The sequence below is a fragment of the Lissotriton helveticus genome, chromosome 1_1 (genome assembly GCF_964261635.1).
Source record: "Lissotriton helveticus chromosome 1_1, aLisHel1.1, whole genome shotgun sequence".
In the NCBI taxonomy this organism is placed as follows: domain Eukaryota; kingdom Metazoa; phylum Chordata; class Amphibia; order Caudata; family Salamandridae; genus Lissotriton; species Lissotriton helveticus.
The window spans coordinates 1,042,731,724-1,042,739,733 of NC_136057.1; positions in this window are offsets into that span (position 1 = coordinate 1,042,731,724).

Consider the following 8,010-nt stretch of genomic DNA (forward strand, 5'->3'; position numbering starts at 1 on the left):
TTCCTGAGTTCCTTCTCATTTTTGCTTTTGCTTTTATTGGCGTTGAGAGATGCCTGGTTAGTAGCCCTGGGAGACTCCTGTAGAGAGTTTTGATGAGGGTACTCCTTCTGGTCTGGGTTAAAGGTAGCAATCATGTCTTCCTCTATTCAAGTGTATTTAGGTAAGACACAATTGCCCTGGCATCTTCTTTCTGGCTTGGGTCCTGAGAGCCTGCCCTTGGTCCTCCCAATTTGATAGGCACACTGCCTTGGGTGTATCTGTACAGGTCTATGATTGTTGGTGGACTTTTGGTCGTTAGATCTATTCGCTTGATCGGCGTGCTGTGGCTTCTGGTCAGCCTGTTTGTAGAGGGGCTGAGATTTGTTTCCCTGATTTGTTCCTCTGCTGTTGTCCTTGGTACGACCCCAGTCGCCTGCTTGGCTTTGTTCCTTTCGGGGATCCAGTTTCCCGGTTTGTCATCAAGTTGTAATGTTGAAGTAGCTTCTTCATTCTCTTTGTGTCCTGCCGATGTAATCCTCAGGCTGGTGCCCAGGCAGGCATTTTCCACTCTGTCTATGGGTTGTGATGGAGGTGCTGGCGGGTTGTCTGCTAATTCGTGGGGCTTCTCTCCTTTAGTCAGAGACCTCTGGGGGCTGCTCTTGTTACTGTAGATCATAGCCTCGTCTTGATGCTGTAGTGTCTTTGGTTTGTCTGGAGGCAAAAGGCTGGTTGTAGATGCTGGCTTTTGTGAAGGCGGTAATGCTGGTATTAATGGTGTTTGCAGGCCTAGCAGAGATTTGTTACTGGAGAAAATAGCCGAGCCCGCATCCTTTAAATAGCTGAATTTTGTGTATATCTTTGTTTGGATACAGTGTATTGTGCTTGCGGCCTGCCGTTTTGCTGCTGGCGTGCCCTGATCCTCAGCCAAATCGTGCTTGATTGTAATGAGGTGTGGCTCAGTGATGTTTTTTCAGCTAGGGTTTGAATTCTTCCCTTTATTTCCCCTTGGTTTAGACGCAAGGGGCGCCCTAGTCCTTCCCGACCTCATGAGTTCGCCTACAGACACCTGAAGATCCCCAAAGGCGCGGAGATTGTCAAATCAATTTAGCAGTCCTCCAGCCCTTGCCGTCCTTTGCCTTCTGTAGATCAGACGTTCCGGTTGCCTGGGTGGACGAGCGCGTGAAATGGCTCTAGGTTGCTGTCTGCTATTTTTGTTGCAGATTGGATCTGCTGTTTGCTGCGCCTGTGATGTTTTTAGGGTGCAGTGAGACAGGTGTTTAACCGCTTGACTTTGACTCCCGGCTCCCTGCTTGCCTGTGTGACCTCTCCTTGAGCGACTGGAGCCAAAAGACGGACCGAAGGACCCGGACTGGAGTAGGCTAAGAGAGCAGTAAGCAAAAACTGCTAGAGGAATCCCTTTCAGTCAAATCTGCGCAATTAGCAAAATCGAAAATTCGCTGCTCCCAGAAGGCCTTAGGGGGGAACCGTAGGAGCTTAATAGTGCCGTGGGGGGAGGGGGGGAAATCATGGCTACAATATTCCACAGATGCTCAGGCTCATTGGGCACTTTTTAGAGTCCTATAAATTCTTTTGAGGTGCCCTTAGAGACCCTTAAACCCTTTATAAATCCTTAGGGAGCTTTTGAGGCAGCACTAAAAGACCTGCCGCAGCAGCCCCTACAGGTACTCACGGAGGACTGATGATTTTCTGCTGAAGTTCTGTAGTCCCACAATGGTCCCGCCGTTCTGTCTTCCGGCAGCCGGGGACCGCTCGAGCGCCTGCGGGAGTCGCGGGCACCTGGTACAAAAAGCGGCTCACTCCCATTATTGCAAACGTAATCCCAGTTGGTCCGATCCACCTCTGTGCCTGCCCGCTTGCTTGCTCTTACTCCGCCTTGCCTGCTCGCACGGACGGACCGACCAGACCGGATCAATCCATGCAGCATTAACACAAGTGCAGGAGCAGAGCTGTCGGGTGTGGCCGGGGGGCTGGGGGCCAGGGCGCAGCCGGGTGCAGCAAGGCGTGTAGCGTCTCTCGCTCAGCTTCACGTTCAGCTGCCACGGTTTGATGCGAAAGCAAGGACTGGATCGGTGCCTGACTGAATGATTGATTGCCGTAGAGAGACAGAGTAGTAGACGTACAGTGACTTTAGGCCAGGAATGATCTTTAGAATATGTGGAGATGTCAAACGCTACAACTCTGCCATCTCTCAGTGGAGAGTATGCCTCATAACTTCTGCAGCTCTGAAGAAAGTTAAAACAGAGGTCTAGGTTTTAACACATCATTATCAGCTTTGGCATGCATGCTTTCCGTTTAGAGATATACCACATCAGACTCAATATATTGGTTCCAAGGGTGTGCAATCCCTATTGTGCAAGACATATTGTGTCAGGTTGGTGGCTTAGTGGACTAATGCGTCCGCTGTTGAGGCCTGTGTTCGACCTCATGGTCACAGGTTCAAATCCTGGCAGGGCCCCTCAGCCTTTCATCCTTCTGAGGTCGATAAAATAAGTTACCATTGAGTTGGGTAACAATAAACATCTCTTATTCAGCGCCAAGATACCCTTGGGTGAGCGTGCGCTTTACAAATAAACATGTTATGTAGGTCATAGACCCCAAGTTTTTATGGTTATTTTGTCCAGAGGACAAGGAAGACCAAGTCCCTGCAGCACAAATCCTTTGGTTGCTACTTTACGGTACAGAGTAAAGATCTGTGAAGAAGGAATGTTTGCCGCTATGGCAAAGGTTGCATTCACACGTAGAAGCTGTTCAAACTTGTCTATAGGATTCATTTATGCAAATATTTAATTATTAAGGCAAGCACTTTAAGGAAAAGAAATGGGGAGAGGATGTAGCTCTTACGGCTAGAGAGTCCGGTCGACCTTGCAGCTGGGGAACCAGGTTCGAGTCTCGGCAAAGACCCTCTGCATCCAGTGATTCTGGGCAAATCACTTGGTCTCCCCGTGCCTAATAAAAATGAACGTGTATTTCTGTAACGAAACTGGTGCTCATGCAAAGCGGTCTGATACCCGATGTCTCGGGTCTAGTTTGCGCTATATAAAACTAAAAAAAATAATAATAATAATGTAGTGACATGTGAGCTCAGCTTGAAATACTGGCAATGGCTTCAGTATAAAACATGTAGACATCTGCAAAATATAAACATTTCAAGCTATTTATAGTGTTCCCTGAGTATGTGAATATATATGATTAAGGGTAAGGCAATATTGAATTGGGTTTGCTTTCAAAATAAACTGCACAAAAAAACTGGAGCTTGAAAAAAATATATTGTGCTAAACTAATGTGCAACTGTAAATACCATTCTCTGAGGCATCATTTAGTAAAATGTATTTGATGCGTGCCAACATAAAAGAAAAACTCCTTCTCTATACTCACTACTGTTATCTATTCCTCATGGCTATGGCTGTCCTTTAGCTCGTTATTCCTCCCTTTATTTGATATAATAATCTGGTTTACAATTATCGGTACGTTAAGATGAAATGTAAATGCGTTTTGCTGCTATAGCTGGAATGGTTTTGTTGCATACTCCTGTCTTTTTCAACCAATGATATATTCGATGTACTACAGTTCACTTTCTTATATGCTCTAATAAAAAAAACTTTTTAAAATGAAAAAAACATTATTAATTGTGAATCAGTAACAGGCCTGATTCTTAAAGAAAGTCACAAAGGTGCACTAACGGGTATGTGTTCTAGCACTAGTGCAGATGTATGACTTTTTGGAAATTGACAAGAGTTTACAGAAACAGGTCGGGAAAACGTAACTCCTAGCAAACGTTTGAAATCCATTTTCACGTAAGACATTATACATTCACACACTTGATCACAAAAAAATCTGCTCAGTGATTGAAAATTAACTTTCACAAAATTCCCTTTTTGCTATCCGGATAAACGTTTTATTTGTTTCCTAATCAGAAGTATATTTCTAACCTTTTCCAGTGTCGGAAGATAATAGGGAGCATTTGGTGAATACCCTTAAGTTGGATTCTATTAGTGTACAGATGCACAGGGCTTTCTAACTTTAAAAAGCACAACTTTTTGCCTACTCCCGGCCTCTGCACGCAGATTGATGGCAAAATCGGACTCTTGCTAGAATCGAAACCCCTACACAACGCGGGCCCTAATGTAATGAGCGGGTCTATTATCAGAGCTCTGATATAATGAGAATGCGGCCATAATGTATCGCCTCATGATAGGTAGATCTCTGAAGCCTCCCGTTCCTTGGACACGTAAATATTTTATAACATTTCACACCTCTGCGATCCTTAAATCTGAAAAAGCCCTAGAAACGACGAAACACTGTCCCAGGCAAAAGAGAGTCTCTGAAACTGCTCCGTTTCTTGATTTTAATAATGAAGAATAAACAAAGTTTATTAAGGAACAATGCCTGTGTCCCTGCCATTATTGTTCCGGAACCCAAAACGAACTGTGAATCAGGAGAATGACTTGCACGTGCTCTTTGTTTTTGCCCAATCCAGCCCCAAGAGAGCTTTAACTGATTATATGATATGACTCTTAAAATATAACCAACAAGGCACCCATTTAACTCAGCAACCCGAGAGAAGCAAGATGATCCTCCAATGAGACATCTTGATTATATCTGCTCTCCACACCCTGCAAAAATCACAGCCAAGACTTCACATGGTAAGCTTCCTGGTCTGAATACAACAAATGCGGTGAAAACATAGCTAAGAGCAGATTTCTCACAATCTTCTCTCCTCTCCTTTTACTTGGGTAGAGTATAAGAATGAACTCGGCAGTCTCTTAGACACGTCCACCCGTCGCTCTGAAATCGACGGAGGTCATTCAAGACTTACTCCTTTTCCATGAATGTGCCTGACCCTGTGGATCATCAATCACGGACAATATATCCTTCACTTTTGCCCGTAAGCTACCAACCTCACTATAATCTTGAAATCCATCCAAGCTGATAGCACTTCACTACTACGCTAGCTAAAGATTTTGCCAGAATAAATTCAAGCACACCAAACCCTTTTAGCTGGAAGACTGATGTGTATTTTGAATGGAACGGACTCTAGCTAAAATAAGAACTACAAGAGTTGCTCTTCTTATCCTGCATAAGTGGTTCACCCTCAATAGCACCCGAGCAATTTGGTTACACCACAAGTAAATCCATAACACAAAAACACAAATGAACTCACTACCTCACTTAAATCTGCAATTGAAACATGTTTATTTCATTCCTGTATCACTGAGTGGCAACTAGAGGCTTTGGAGTGTAACCTGGCCAACAAAATACACATTAGCAATATTGAATAAGAACAGTTACAGCAGGGATCTGTGTAACTTTAACTCTGGAGGCTCATTAAGCCACTGACAATATATGTGCCTTTTACATAATGCATAGAAAATTACACCCAGATGACAGCTCAGTCAAAAATGTGGGTTTTCACATACATTTTGAATCTCTTTTCTTCTGCCCTACCATTACCACTATTTTATGTCAATATCTAATCACTGTACAATCAAGAAGTAACTCTAATGACAGTAACTATAACTCGTGACCAACAGTAACTATAATCCGATGCCACTAGACCTCTTGCCACCGTCTTGTAATGCGTCACCTGTCCCTGCCAAGAATGTCAAAAATCTGGGGAGTTACTTTAAACCCGACTTGTCACCATCAGAACAAGTGAAACATATGGTGTCCACCTGTTCTTTTCCTCCTGAACTCGATACGTAAAATCTTGCCCTACCTTCCTACGAATGTTCATCGTGCAGTAATTCAGGCCTCCTGAGTGTAAACACTGAGTCGCGTGGATTTCTGTAATCCCCTTGTCTTAGGAATGGTCAACAAGGACAAATCAGAATGCAAGCCCCTAAACATCCACACAACAAGTACAGTACTCGGAACGTCAGGCCTAGCGTGGCAAAATAAACCTATTAAGTATCTAGGCATTCTCTTTGAGAGGAACTTGAGCACGACACTAGAACATAATGAACAGGTCATAATCCAGAAAATCAAGGCCAAAGTAGACGGATGGTCGCCCAAGTTCACAACATGGTGGGGGAGGGTAGAAACAATAAAAATGATGCTCACACCAATGGTCAACTATATGCTAGCCATGTTACCCCTAACCAACACAGATGACTTCCACAAAAAGATAGACAAGATACTGAACGATTTCCTATGGAGAGGGCCAGAATAAGCTTGCAAAAACTCAGACTATCAAAGGAACAGGGGGGGCTAAACATAACAAACTTCAAACGATTCCACGAGGCGTGCCTAGCTAGACAGGGACTGCACTGGCTAGACCCAAGACAGGCTACACACCGGCATGGCTAACACTAGAACAGGGGTTGCTAAAAGGTATGAAACCCATCACCCTCCTCACGGCCACCAAACACCCGGCAATCAAAGACAACCCGGTACTCAGAAACACAAAACGAGCTCTGCTAAAAATTGACAAACTTCTAAACACGAGCATCAAAGGAGGGCCCTTTGAATCAATCTGGCACAACCCATCCCTAAAATACAGGGGTAAGGTCCTAGACATGCACGACTGGTATAGCCAAGGGATATCCACAGCCAGGGACCTTAAGAACAAGGGCGCTGACGTAACATTCGACACCCTGAAAGGAGAGTACAACCTAAACAGCGTAGAACTATACAACTTCCTGAAGATAAAAGTCGCAATAAGGAAGGCGAACCTCAACACCCAGACACCCTCGATAATACAGCTGGCTAACAGCCTGAACACGCTAGGACACCAGGTAGCACACCTCTACAAGATCCTAGGCCCCAAACACACCAAACTCAATGACAAGGTCATAAACTTCTGGGGGGAGGCAGCAGGTCAAGCACTCAGTGAGGAAGCTAAAGCAGAGCTATGGAGGTCCACTAGTCGGAAAAAAGTGACGGCCACGCTGAACCAGACAAAATTCTGGCTGATACACAAGGCATACTGGACACCAGCCCGATTAGCCACCGTAGGCATTAGAGACAGCGACGTGTGCTGGAACTGTGATAAAGAAAGGGGAGACTTAGAACACCTCCTACTAAAATGCCCAAAAATCAAGGACTTCTGGGGGAAGATCAGAACACTTATCCACGAGATCACAGGCATAGACATACAAACAGACCTCACAAGCCTGGCCCTAGGGTTCACGTCCCAGGCAATCACAAAGACAGAGGACCGGGACCTCATAGATCTCCTGCTGACAGCCGCAGTCAAAGTAGTCCTAACTAACTGGAAGGACACATCAAAGGCGGCTCCACAGGCGTGGCTCAACTGGGTCACGTTCCTTAGGGGGGCGGACAACATGACAGCAAAACACACACCGAAGACGCACAAGCAGTCGACCATGTGGGGATCCTTAGACCACTACCTGTCATCACACAAGCCACCGTAGGCGTGAACGAGATACATCTGAGGGCGCTTGCTGAAATAGGTCAGTGCTAACAGAACAACGTGCACATCTCCTACTTTATCTATATCTCTCTCCACTGTCCCCCCGGGGCGGCGCGGGGCACAAGATGATTGATCACAGAGACGTACAAATGCCATGGAACACCAATGGACGCAATATGGACTATGAGACTACGAACTGGCGAATGATCTCAAGAGTACGGACTACCGCCCCCCCCCCCCTTTTTCTTTTCTTTCCTTATTTCCTCCTTTCTTTCTCCTCTTCAGCCTATTTTCTTTTCTCTTTCTTTTTCCACTCATGTATAAGCCTCTTCCCTGTATGTAAAATTATATTTTTCTATATACAATAAAGAATTTCGGAATTAATAAAAAAAAAAAGGAATGGTCAAAAGCCTATTAAGTTGGCTACAAAGGGTCCAGAATGGAGCCGTCAATCAGGTCCTCTGGTTTTCACTCTACTCTTCTATCTCTGGAGCTCTGAAAACTCTTCACTGTCTACCGGTCAATAAAAATGTAACTTGTAAAGCATGTTTGTAAAGCAATCCACCACATAGGGCAACAATATTTAGCTCAAAGATTCATTAAATACAATCCCTCTTGTTGGTTACAATCTTCTGAAG